General features: G+C 44.6%; 1 protein-coding gene across 1 annotated transcript in view; it reads left to right on the forward strand.

Moving 5' to 3' along the window:
• The window catches only part of MMP17 (matrix metallopeptidase 17), a 67,769-nt gene that overhangs the window by 15,990 nt on the left and 37,907 nt on the right, over positions 1–13,872 (forward strand). The gene's annotated exons all lie outside the window — the stretch shown is intronic.

A 13,872-nucleotide genomic window follows, 5' to 3' on the forward strand; every position in this document is an offset into this window, starting at 1 on the left:
TCCAGCTCTAGAGCTATGAATTTTGTAGCCTCCAAAAAGTGCCTACTAAGTTCACGAGGCCCTGGAACCTCAATCTATCCCCTATAAGAAGGACAGAGCAATGAGGGTTTTTCTCTAGGACACCAACATTCAGAGAGGGCACTGGCATCCAGGCTGTAGTCAAAGGCATGCTTGGAGAAGGACAAGGGATATGGTGGCACATGCCATACGCATGCTTCTGTCCATGGTCCTGACCTCCTATGAGATCACGGAAAGTGGGGGAATAAGCATTTCTATAACACCTACTATATCCTAAGTGTTTTTTACAAATATTATCTCAGTTGTTCCTCATAATGACCCTCAGAAGTAGCTGCTGCTATTATCTCCACTTTATAGGTGAAGAAACTGAGGCAAACAGAGGTGAAGTGACTTGTCCAGGGTCATACAACTAGGAAGTGTCTAAATGTGGATTTGGATTCAGATCTTCCTGACTCCAGGACTAGGACTCTATCCACTGTACTACCTAGCTTCTAATGAAGTGAAAAAACTGTGTGGTGGACAAAGCTGGACTTATGTGTGTACCTGGTATGGTCAATTATGCCTGTGCAGAGAGGTCCCTCCCTGGCCCCGCAGAAGGAAGTGGACCCCTCTTCTAGACTTGGCAGTGGGGTCTCACTCCCCTTGCTGAGGAGGAAGTCCCCTGGGAGACCCAAGCCTTCTGAAAGGGATACTGATGCTGCGAAATGACCACAGACCCCATTTCCATAGCATTTTGGGGTCTCCCACCAAGAACCCCATGAGGCAGGCCATGAAGACAGTGTCAGCCTCATTTGACAGACGAGGAAAATGCAGTGTCAGAATAAGGGAAGGAAGCAGCCCAAGGAAGTGCTAATACTGGCTGACTGACCTCCAAGACTCAAGCTGCCCCTGCTTCCCCTCAGGGACACAGCCAAGACACCCTCCTGAGAATGCACCATTCCCTGCCCCACCCTCAACTTCCCCCACTTCTACCAAGACCCCATGGAACTTGGCCACCATCCAGGAAGAGCCTGAGGTTCCTGAGCTAGAATGAGAAGGCACAGAGTCTCCCTCCAGTTTCTTACTGATGCTCTGGATCCCATTTTTCTCAACTCTTTCTTTTTTTTTTTAAACCCTTACTTTCCATCTTATAATCAATACTGAGTACTAGTTCTAAGGCAGAAGAATGGTAAGGGCTAGACATTGGGGGTTTGGGGGGGTTAAGTGACTTGTCCAGAGCCACACAGCTAGGAAGTATCTGAGACTAAATTTGAACCCAGGAACTCCCATCTCCAGACCTGGCTCTCTATCCACTGAGCCACCTGGCTGCTCCTTCCCCTTAACTCCTTTCAAAGAATTTCTTTAACCATGCCTCTTGAGTCATTGATTCCTAAGGGTCAAGATTGATAGATGGAGGGGAGGGCGAGAAGGAGGAGGAAAAGAGGGAGGGAGTTGCAGAGAGTGGGGGGGGAGGGACAGGGAGAGGGAGAGGAAGGGGGAGAGAGAGAGAGAGAGAGAGAGAGAGAGAGAGAGAGAGAGAGAGAGAGAGAGAGAGAGAGAGAGAGAGAGAGAGAGAGAGAAGGAGAGGGAGAGAGAGAGAGAGAGATTGATTTTGAAGGCCCCTATGTGGTCATTTTCAGCTTTTAGATAGATTAGATCTAGTTTCTTTCTTTTAAAAAACTAATAAAAAGTTTATTTTTTATTTTTTAAATTAACAAACATTTTAAAAATTTATCTCTTTCCCACTACTCCCTCTCAAACAAATAAAGCAAATCAAACTGGAAAAATAGCTGCGTGATCTGGGAACAGATTGCTACATTGGCTATGCCTAAAAAGATTATGTCTGAAGTGACTCTTTTTCTTTTTTTTATTATTCATTTATTTGTTTGTTGGTTACATTAAAGTTCCCAGGTTATCGCCCTCTCTTTCTCCTCTCCCTACACTGAGAAGGCATTGCTTAGCAAAATAATCATAATCGTAATAACATGTGTACATAAATTATGTCTTTTGTGTTTCTATTCATCTGTTTTTTCCTCTGGAAGTGGGAATTCACAAGTTATTCTTCAAATGGGAATAATCCCCATTTCACAGGTGAGGGAGCTGAGACCCAGCAAGGTTAGGTGATTTACCCAAGGTCACACAGAAAGTTAGCAGGGGAAAGCCAAGAGCCAAGTTGTAGGCTATCATCTGTCCTCTTGTCTTGGCACTGGTTTCAAAGATTTCCTGCAGTCTAGAACCCCGGAGCATATTCATGATTGGTTAACTTGCATAGGCTCTATGGAAAGTTACAGAGTGATCGCTACCAATAATAATAATGACTTGTATTTATCTAGTACCTAAAAGGGAATAAGAATTTATTATGTGCCTACTATGTGCCAAGCACTTTACAAATACCTCAGTTGGTCCTCACAATAACCCTGGGAGGTAGGTACTATTATTATGATCCCCATTTTACAGTTGGGGAAACTGAGGCAGACAGAGGTTAGATGACTTGCCTAGGATCACACAGTGAATAAATGTCTGAGATTGGATTTGAACTCAGGTCTTCCTGACTCCAGGTCCAGCAATCTATCCACAATGCCAACTAGCAACCTCAAACCTTCAAGGTTTGTAAAGCACTTTACACACATAATGTGTAGTCTTTGTCTCTTCCTCTAGGGGCCAGGCTACTACACCAGGGGGTAACTGAGGGCTTAGTGTTTTTCTTATACTACCATGGTCCAAGCCCTTGTTGGCTGTATCTGTCTTACCTATATTTCCATTTTACGGCTTAAAACAAATTAGCTTTTACAAAAGAAAGTTTCCTTCTAAAATATAGCAAGAGCCAACATGCAAACATTTCCCTCCATGCCTTGGGTACACAATGTACCCTAACCCACTAGGGATGAAAAGAAAAATTGGCTCATAGCTTAGTCTAATTCCTACATCACATTGGTCCCACCAAGTTCATGTACAGATGTGGCCTGACTGTTAGGCAAGTTGTCCCATCGGCTGGGGTCCCACGGGCCCTCCCAAAGATTATTTCTTTTTCCTCGGGACATCGATGCCATATTAGCTGCAAAGCCCGAAAACCCAGCCTGGAATTCTGAATCCTGATTTCTTATGGCACAGTCTTCCCAACCTTTGAAATTCCCAGAGTCAGACTCACTCCCTTAACCCAGATTAGAAAAAACAAATGGAAAGGCCAAAGGCCAAAGCTTGCTTCTTGACATTTGGGATCCAGGGATTTATGATCTCATTGGAGGAGATGGCCCTAAGGACATGCCCCTTAAAACCACAGTCTTCCACCATTCACTGTGGCCAAAAGAGTCACCAATGAAGCCAACAGCCCCAGCCAAAGCTGACTCAGGCCATTTTGAAAATGCCAACAGCTAAGCAGCCAATCGAAAAAAGGCTCTTCCCAACTGGGATCGGTTACAGAATGTCCATGCACATTCCAGTCTTTCCAAGCCACTTCTCGTAAAGGTCATCATCATTATCTTGAAAACAAAGCTCCCTAGCATTCTCCACACAGATATCCCATCAGCCAACCAAGCTAACGGGGTTCTATTTACATTACACATTTCTTAAAACCCTAAATTTCATTTATTTCTCCCATTAACCCTGGGAGGAAGGGAGGTCCTAATATTATCCTCATTTTACAGATGAGGAAACTGAGGCTGATACTATTATTCTCATTTCCCAGATGAGGAAACTAAAGCTGAGAAATATGAAGGGATCTACCCCATGTTGCACAGCCAGGAAGTGTCTGAGGCAAAATTTAGACTCGTCTTCCTGACTCCAAGCAATGCAGTACACCATTGGTTTTTCCTAAATAGTCAATGCTAAATTGAATTATTTTCCTGGCCCTAGGAATATCTTGAACCTCCTGGAATGCAGTGGTCCACAGAGAAGCTTGTTTTACACAGATGGAGGCTTCTTTAAAAGCTGAGGAACCCTACTCCCTTAGAAACGGGAGTGGGAGGGGGCTATTTGTGGCTTAAATAAGAACTTTAAGTAAAGGATTACATGGGAAGGAGACATGCTCCTGGCTCAAACTCAACCTAGTCCAGGTGGTGTTTCCCCAAAGAATGTTTTCCCCATCTTAGGATGTAGTACCAAGGCCAGGGCTCTATCACCATCACCCCCTACTCTCAGACCATCTCTATTTCCAAACCAGAGAAATTTGGTCTTTAGCTGTCAGGAACCAACAGTTTCTCTTGATCCAAACATTGAGGACAAAATGAGAGATGAACCTGTATACGCTGAAGTCCAGGCTTTGGGGTATTAGCCAATACTTGCTAATTTCTGAGTTTTAGTATTGATTTAAAGTATTGGTTATTGGCTAGAAGTCATTGATCATTGGTTATTAAGCAGTTGTCATGATTATTTCACTGAGGGCAACATGATCCTTCCAGGTTAGTAGCCTTGAAGTTATTTTCAATCAATGGTAAAAATTGCCAGCATTGTTCAGCCATTTCAGTCTTGTCCAACTTTCAGGATCTTCTTGGCAAAGATACTGGAATGGTTTGCTGTTTCCTTCTCCAGATCATTTTTCCAGATGAGGAACTGATGCAAGCAGGGTTAGGTGACTTGCCCAAGGTCATACAGTTAGAATACGTCTGAGGCTGGATTTGAAGATAAGTCTTCCTGATTCTAAGCCCAGAGTCTATCCACCATAATTGGTCATTGCCCATTAGACACAGAACCTCATTATTAGCATAGCTTTGTTGAAACATGACTAAACTAGAAGTCAAGAGACCCAAGTTATATGCTTACTAGCTATGTGAGTATGGACAAGTCATTTAATTTCTCCAAGCCTCAAGTGGACTTTTCTGTAAAAGGAAATTAATACTAGATAACTCAGGGGAAAGTAGCAAAGCATGGCGGAATGTATTGCAGTCCAGATGATCTGGGTTTATTTTCCATCTCTGACACATAGTAGCTAGGTAGCCCTGAACTAGACAACTCTCTAGAACTCTGAAGTTGCAGAGGAGGTGCCAACGTACAATGATAGAGGAAGTCTCCTCATCTGGGAGTACCCTAAAAAAGTAAAATTTTTATTAAGCAAAATCACAGATCTAATTCCTTTCCTACCTAACTCATAGGGCCTTTTTCTGAGGAAAATAGGTGTTAAAGTATGTGAATAATTAATAGGGAAAATGTTGGCACCTACTTCCCAGATTAGTTGAGAAAAGAGGTTTTTTAAGCCTTAAAATGCTAAATAAATACTAACTTAATTATAATTATAATAATTATTAACAAAAATAATAATTGATTGGTGGTTGTTCATTATTGCTCAACCACTACTCATTGGTAATTTATGATTGGCCACTAGCTGTATTAATCCATAATTATTAATTATGGGTTGTTAGTCATTGGTTATTGGTTGGTGGTTTTTTAATTAAATTATTTTTCACTTACAGGTAGAAACAATTTTTAACAATTGTTTTCTGACGTTTTGTCATTTAGATTCTCTCTTTCCCTCCATTCTCCTTTCCTCAGGTGATAAATAGTCCAATAGAGGCTATATCTATCTCAATACTTTCATGCAATGCATATTTCCATATTCTTCATGTCATGACTGAAGACACATGTCACATATACAATAAAAAATTCATGAAGGAAATAAAGTGAAAGATGGCAAGCTTTGATCTGTGGTCAGATTCCAACAGTTCTTTCTTTGGCTATGGATATCCAAGTTTTTTGTTTGTTTGTTTTTTAATCACAAGTCCCTTGTGGTTATCTTGGAAACTTGCTTTGCTGATCATGGTTTAGTCCTTTAGTTTCTGTTACTGTATACAATGTTCCCTTGGTTCTGCTCATTTCACTTTGCATCAGTTCATGTAAGTCTTTCCAGACTTTTCTGAACTCATTCTGTTCAATTGATGGCTATTATTTCTGAACAGTGGTAGCTGTATAGTGTTTTGGATCACTGGCTACTCATCAGTAATTCATTATTGGGCTGAGATAATCTAAGTTGAGTTGGAGGAGCCTCTGACTGAGGTGGTCACTCAAGAACAAGATGGGTCCCAAAAAGACATCAGTGCTCTCCTGATCCACCTTGCGAAATTCCTTGGAGAAGAAGATATGCAATCAATTCAATTAAGTAATCAACAAGCATTGAGTGCTTATTAGCACCAGTCATTGTGCTAATCATTAGACATAACCCTAAGAGATGATTGGGAGCCAGAATCAATGAAACTTGTCCATTGATTGGAGGGAGAGAAGGGAGAGAGAAGGGTTGAAGATAACTCCAAGGCAACTTGGAAGAATAGTGTTGCCAACTTGGGGGAAGGGCAAGTTTCAAGAAAGCATGTTTTTGTTATGGATGTTCTCAGTTTGGGATTTTCATGGTAGATCCAAATGGAAATATCCAGTTGGCTGGTAAAAGTCAGGTTGGGGTTCAAGAGAGCAGTTGGGGCTAGAAGTTTAGATTTGAGTGAGAGATAAAGATGAAGCCCATGGTTAGTCTAAGGAGAGAGAGAGAGAGAGAGAGAGAGAGAGAGAGAGAGAGAGAGAGAGAGAGAGAGAGAGAGAGAGAGAGAGAGAGAGAGAGAGAGAGAGAGAGAGAGAGGTTTGGAGGACACTTTCTGGATTATCTAGCAAAGAAACTGAAGAAGGAATGTCCAAATGGGTAGCCTGGGAAGTCAGAGGAAGCAATGTCACAAAAGGTAAGAGAAGAAAATGCCCAGAAGGCAGGGTTGGCCACCGAGGTCAAGTCAGATGAGGCCTGGGAAAAGGCCACTGATTTTAGAAGTCAAGAGATCACCTTTGAGAGCAGCTTCAATTGAGTGGTAGGGTCAGAAGTCAGATTACAAGGAGTTGAGGCATGAGTAGTGATATCACCTCTTGACAGAGAAGTAATGAGCTAGAAACGTGAGATGAGACATACATTCTCGGTCATGGCCAATGGATTCATTTGTTTTCATGGACTATGTATATTTGTTATAAGGGAAAAGTTTTACTGAAGGTGGGATAGGTTAGTGGGTAGTGACAGATATGGGGGAGGGAAAGCACCAATAAAGCATTTTTTAAATGCACAGAAAAAATATTGAAAGGGACACAAATAAAGGAGTTTTGTAGCTTCCTTACTAAATGTGTGTATTTTTTTTAAAAACTAGCCAAGTATACATAACAGAGGCTAGGCGGCACAGTGGATAGAGTGCAGGTCTTAGAGTCAGGAAGACCTGAGTTCAAATTTGACCTCATATACTTCTTAGCTGTGTGACCTTGGGTGTCACTTAACCATTTTCCTAGTCCTTGCCCTTGTGTTTTAAAGTTGTTACTAAGACAGAAGAGAGACAGACAAAGAGAGAGACAGAGGAGGGGAGAAAAGGGGTGGGGGAGGAAAGAGAGAGACATAGAGGAAAGGAAGAGGAGTGGAAAGGGAGAGGCATGGAGGGAGAGAGAAAAAGAAAAGTTCTGGGTCCAAATTTTGGCTCTTTGTAGACTTCTCTCACATACACACGTCTCCAATGAGGCTAACAGAGAAAGGGGGCAGAACAGACTACGCCCATCCATCTACCCTCTCCTTCCTCCCTCCTAGACACTCCCCAGGCTGTGCTTCCAGCCTTCTTGGGGAAACAGAGAGGCAGCCAAGGGCACCATTAATTTTTCATTACAATGCACAATAATTTATGCCTTGTTTGGCCAAGCCTTTATCACCATGGTAGATGGAGAAGCTAAATATTTTACACTCTTAGCTCTGCTTTTGGAAAATCCCTTGATGGGCAGGGGAAGTGTGTCTGTTGGGCACTTCTCTCTGCCCTCCTCCCCTCCAGCAAAGGGGCTCAGCCTACAGAACTGCCTCCTCTGGGGTATAGAGCTGGGCTCCCCTCCCAGCCCCTCTCACACATACACATACACCCTGTGGCTCAGACAATCCACCCAAGGTAGAGGAAGCATCCCAGGAAGCCCCAGCTGGGAGAGAAGAGTCCAACCTCAGCCTCCAGACCTCCAAGGAAGGAGAGCCTTATGAGGCAGCCCATTCCACTATTGGACAGCTTTCATTATTAGAAAGTTTTTCTGACCTCAAGCCTAAGCTGGCTTCTTTGTGATTTCCATTCGCTGCCCCTGAACCTCTGGCCAGAGCTAAGAGGACTCTTGTGAGCCCTGCTTGTTCCCTGAAGTGGAAAGAAAGGAGAGGGCCAACATTCTTTTCCCATCAGTGTGTGTGGTACAGTGGAAAGAGAACAGAATTTAGAGTCTTAAGATCTGGATTCAAATAATGATTTTGCCAATTACAGCCTATGTAGCCTGGGCACATCTCTGTTTGTCTTTGGGCCTCAGTTTCCACACTGGATAAAAGGAAAGGTTTGCCCCAAATGGGTCCTAAGATTCCTTCCTTCCCTGCTCGTACAAGCTCATTTTCATACCTGTTAGAAGGAGATCCCAGAGAGTAGTTCTAGAGCAAGAGGTTGCCCAGAGAACCCACTCTTCATTTCCCCCTAGAAAAGAGCCACACTGGCTTGAGCCCCTGGCATTGGGCCAACTATGGGAACAAAGGATTTGGAGGGGGAGGAAAATAGGAAAGGGAAATTCAGTTTTCCCTATACAGGGACCCTTGAGTTATCTTAAAAAGAACCTCCCTATCCTCTGCAGGGGAGTGCTGTGAAGAGGAGAAATAAGATGCTGGAATCCTGTATCTGGAAGAGACCCAGAGGTCATCCTGTCCATGCCTCAGCCTTAGCAGACTAGCCACCAGCCAGGGTAGCCCAGGCTAAGCCCCTTGAGTCTGCCATTTCTGCAACAGAGCTTTGCAGACTCCGGGAGACTCAAAGGGCCTTTGTCCCCAAGCCTAGAGAGCCCCCCCCTCTTGGGAGGAGGGGGGTTGTGGGGGATAAAAATTCTATGGCCTGATTCTAGTTATATGATTTAAAGCCAGCCTTCTCTAGTTCAATCAAAGTAATGGCCCAGATCGGATCGATTTCCCCTCGGCCATTTTCCAGCTCCCTCCTTCTTTCCCTCCCTCTCCTGGGCCTCCAATTTTTAACATTTCTTTGCAACCCCACCTCCCATCCCATCCCATGGCAGCCCTCTGCCTCGCGCCCAGCCTACCCCTGTACAGAGAGCAAGGAAAGGCTTTAGAACCAGAAATGCATAGTTAGTGTCTGACCTACCCACCCAAAGGCCTCTGTGTTCGGTTCTAATCCAAGGACAACTAGGTTGGCACAATAAGGAAGGTGTAGAGCAAAAGACCTGGATTCAAGTCTTAGCTCGCTGTATAGGTCACCAAACTCTCTAGTCCTTAGATTCCAGAAGATAATAAACTTAAAACAGGCCCACCCTAAGGAATTAGGGGTATTTGGCCTGGAGAAAATTGGGGTGGGATGGGGTGGAAATAAATAAGAATATCTACTCTCCATATGGCTCTTGTAGAAAGAAAAAACTTCTATGTCACAATTGCTAATACAAGTCAGGTAAAAGATCTTATTCCATTCCTTATTACTGGCCAAGGCACAGCATGAGATGGCGCTGGGGCAGAGAGTGCCAATGTGCTAAGAGGGCTTCAGAACACGAACCTTTTCTCATGTGTACTTTTAATATTGAGAAAGAAAACATGAACGAGGGCCTGTGGGCTTCATAACTAGTTAGCCACTGACCTTCACGGCTGTCTGTTGTAGTTCAGGGGGCAGGAAAATAGAGACTTCCCAACCTCAGGGGTCTGAGACAGGGCAGACTGCCTTTGTCTGTGTGGCTGTTCTTATATATGATCTGGGATAAAAGAAGGCAAAACAGGGGGCAGCTGGGTAGAGCAGCAGGCCTAGAGTCAGGAGGACCTGGATTCAAATGTGGCCTGAGACTCTCTTCCCAGCTGTGTGACCCTGGGCAAGTCACTTAACCCCAGTCGCCTAGCCCTTGCCACTCTTCTGTCTTGGAATTGATCCTAAGACAGAAGATAAAAGTTAAAAAAAAAAAGGCAAAACATAGGGGTTAGACTAAAATGGCGCCTTATTCTAGAATCATATTCTTAATTACATTTCATATTATAATATTATATTTTAATTTAAATATATCTTATATTATTACATTCTATATAATAATAATATATTATCATACTATATTATGTCTATATTATTGTAATATATGTTACGTATTACATTATACATTATTCATATTAAGAAAGGGAAATCCCTTTCTGCCTCCCTCTGTTGATCCCCTCCATCTTCTCCTGTCTATAGATTTTGCCCATAATTGCTCACATGGTGTCTCCCCCATCAAACTGTGAGTTCCCTGAGGTCAGGGACTCTCTTCCTGCCTTTCTTTGTATCGTTAGTACATCGCACAGTCCGTGGCACATACTGTGAAATATTAGCTTTGAGCTGCTCTGTTTCCAAGGCAGATTTTGGTGGGCTGTAAAGCATTCTCTACTGATAGGGCTGCATCCAAGTGAAATGGATTTCCTTGAGAGGTTAGGAATGGTTCCCTCTCATGACTAGACTTCAGGCAGGGACTGGACCACTACCGGTCAGGAATATGATGGGGAAGGGGCGGGACGGGGCAGGAGGGAGTATAAGTTGCTCTGGATGGCTCCGTGATCCCTTCTAGCTTTGAGAATCAGTGAAAGTGGTTTACAAATCCTCAAGTGCTGCCAAAATGACAAGCCTGATAATGGTGGTGGTGGTGGTGATGGTGACCTCAGAAACTTGGTCGAGGAGTGGGTAGCGATCTGACCTGGAGGCTGGAAGACCGAGGTTCAAGTCCCTACTAGCTGGCTCTTTGACCTTACACAAGACTTGGTACCCAAGACAACTCTCCAGGATTTCTTATTGTCGGTGGTAGCCCTTCATACTCAAAATATTGGGGTCAGGATACAGTGTGTTCTCCTGGGGCTAATCAGTCCAATACAATAATCCTCCAGGCTGCAGAAGAGGTACAGACGGCCATTGGAAGAGGGAATATCCTCACTGAAAGCTTTCTATACCAGTGACATCCCAGGTGCAGTCCAGAATCAATGAATCGCTTTTATTGAGAGTAGGAAGGTGGGGCGTGGGCTCCAGGCTGTCCTCATTCTCCCCTAAGATTTAACTTGTATTCTCACTGCATACATCTTATATGTACCCTAGGAATCTGTCCTGGGTCCTCTCCTCTTCTCCATCTTTACTGATCCCTCTTGGGAATCTCTAGCGTTTCAATGGATCCCATGATCGCCATCTCTGCAAACGATTCTCCCCCAGCTGCTTAGCCAGCCTTAATCTCTCTTCTCATCTCCAGTCTCATATCTCCAATTCCCTGGCCCTGGTCCTGACTTCCAAGGACCTTCTCCCCTTTGCCCCCACCATATTCTCCAGTTAAAATGTAAACTCATTAAAACCAGAGACTGTCTTGCTTTTTGATTGGGTTTCCATCCCCATCACTTAACACAGTAATTGCTTAATAAAGCAATCCATAAATCATAATCACTGTATAGAATAATCACTTAATTAAGAAATGTTTTGTTTCAGGCCAGCTAAGTAGCACAGAGGATAGAGTGCCAGGCCTGGAATCAAGAGGCCTTGGGTTCAAATCTGGTCTGTCACTTCCTAGATGTTTGGCCCTGGGAGAGTCACTTAACCCCCACTGCCCAACCTTTACCAAACTTCTACCTTGGAACCAATACACAGTATAGATTAGATTATAAGATGGAAGGTAAGGGTTTCTAAAAAATGTTTCTTTTCTTTGATATCCCATAGACATTTTTTTAATCCTTACCTTCCATCTTAGAAACAATACTGTGTATTGGTTCCATTGCAGAACAGTAAGTCCTAAGCAATGAAGGTTATGTGACTTGTCCAGGGTCCCACAACTAGGAAGTATCTGGGCCAAATCCAAACCTAGAACTTCCCATCCTAGACCTGGCTCTCCACCCACTTAGCCACCCAGCTGCCCACCCCACTCCCAGTCCCACAGACATCTTAAACTCAACATGTGCAAAACTGAACTTACTTTTTTCTGCATTAAACCCTTTCTTCCTCCTAATTTCCTTGTTAACCTAGAGGGCACCTTCGTTTTCACGCAGGTTTACAATCCTAGATTCATCCTGAGTGTCTCACTCCCTCACCCTACCTCCCCATATCTCATCTATTGCCACATCCTGACCATTCGCCCTTTGAAGCATCCTTCAAATAGGCCCCCTTCCCTCCTCTGACACCACATGACCCTGGTGCAGACCTCCACCTCCTGGACTATTGCAACAGCCTGTGCTTGGTCTCCATGTCCATCATCTTCTCAGCTGCCCAATTCATCATCCTAAAGAGTGGGTCTGACCACATCTCTCTCTCTCTCTCTCTCTCTCTCTCTCTCTCTCTCTCTCTCTCTCTCTGTCTCTGTCTCTCTCTGTCTCTCTCTGTCTCTCTCTTCTCCCTCTCTCTCTTCCTCCCTCCATTCTCTCCCTCTCCCTCTCCCCCCCCGTTCCTTTCTCTCTGTCTCTCTGTCTGTCTCTCTGTCTGTCTCTCTGTCTCTGTCTCTCTCTGTCTCTCTGTCTCTGTCTCCTATACTCTCTCTTTTTTTGTCTTTCTTTTTTATATATGTCTCTGTCTGTCTCTCTCTCTCTGTCTCTGTCTGTCTCTCTCTCTCTCTCTCTGTCTCTCTGTCTCTCTCTCCCTCTGTCTCTGTCTGTCTCTATGTCTCTCTGTCTCTCTCTCTCTCTCTCTGTCTCTCTCTGTCTCTTTCTCTCTCTCTTCTATTCAAGAAGCTCTGGCCATTTCTTATTACACTCAGAATCAAAGACAAAATGCTCCGGCTTTTCTTCATAGCCTGGCCCCCTCCTACCTTTCTAGTCTTCTCGTGTCTTACTCCCCTCCCAGGTGCTCTTTGACTCTGACCCCCGGCTGTCTGTCCTCCCCATGCCTGGAACACTTTCCCTCATCTCTGCCTTCTGCCTTCCCTGGTTTCCTTCAAGAGTCTGATCCAGGCTCATCTCCTAGGAAAAACCTTTCCCCATCATCCTTAACATAATTTTCTCCAGTTTTTTCTTGCCTATATCTTGTCTGGATGTGGTTGTTCACATGTTATCTCCCCCATTAGACTGGGAGTTTTTTGAGAGAGGGGCTCCTTTGGGCCTCTCTTTGTACCCCCAGCACTTAGCAAGGGCTTGGCACATAGTAGGTGTGCTTGTTGACTTGACTTCCCTAAAAGAGGGACTTCCCTTCTACCTACATTTTGTTCCATCTCCCCCTTCCCCCTCCTGATTATCATCTCTAAGCTTGTATCCCTCTTAAATCACGGAGCTCTTCTCCTGCCCCTCATCCCCCACCCACACTCATCCTTTGCCCTTAGAGACCCCGTGCCAAGCTGCGGGATCTGACCGGTCCCACAGTCCATATTGTCCTCCCAGTCTCTTCCTCTGGCATACGGGACAGTGGCGTGATGGAGTGGCTTCCAGAGCTCATCGCCATCCCTTAAGATCCTCTCTGCTGGGGAAAGCGCCTTCCTCATTCCAGAAGCATCATCACACCCAGGCCACTGGGAGAAGGGAGAAGGCCACTAACTGATGACACAGCCGCTGCTCCGCTTGGAGTTAGGTTTGGCCTCAGGGTTCATGGGCCATGCAGGACGGAAGCCTTTCCTTAGAGAAGCATCCTTTAGCTTCCCCGATCTGCGCATGCATTCCACCGGAAGGGCCACAGAGGAGAAGGAGGACCAAAGATGGAGCCAGGAATCGGGGAGAATGTGGGGAATAGGGCAGGGACCATAAGTAAGAATGTGGGGAGTCATGGCTGAGACTACAGCAACAAGGAAGGGGGCTCCTGGGTGAGACGGTGGCAGAAGGGTGGGAGATGGGGCTATAAACAAGAATATGGGGCCTTTGTGGTTAGGGCCACCGTCAAAAGTGAGGGGAATATGGCTGGGTCTTTGGTCTAGAAAAATAACAATAAAATAATAATAGGGGCAGCTGGGTAGCTCAGTGGATGG

Source organism: Monodelphis domestica, chromosome 3, assembly GCF_027887165.1.
Source record: "Monodelphis domestica isolate mMonDom1 chromosome 3, mMonDom1.pri, whole genome shotgun sequence".
Lineage (NCBI taxonomy): Eukaryota > Metazoa > Chordata > Mammalia > Didelphimorphia > Didelphidae > Monodelphis > Monodelphis domestica.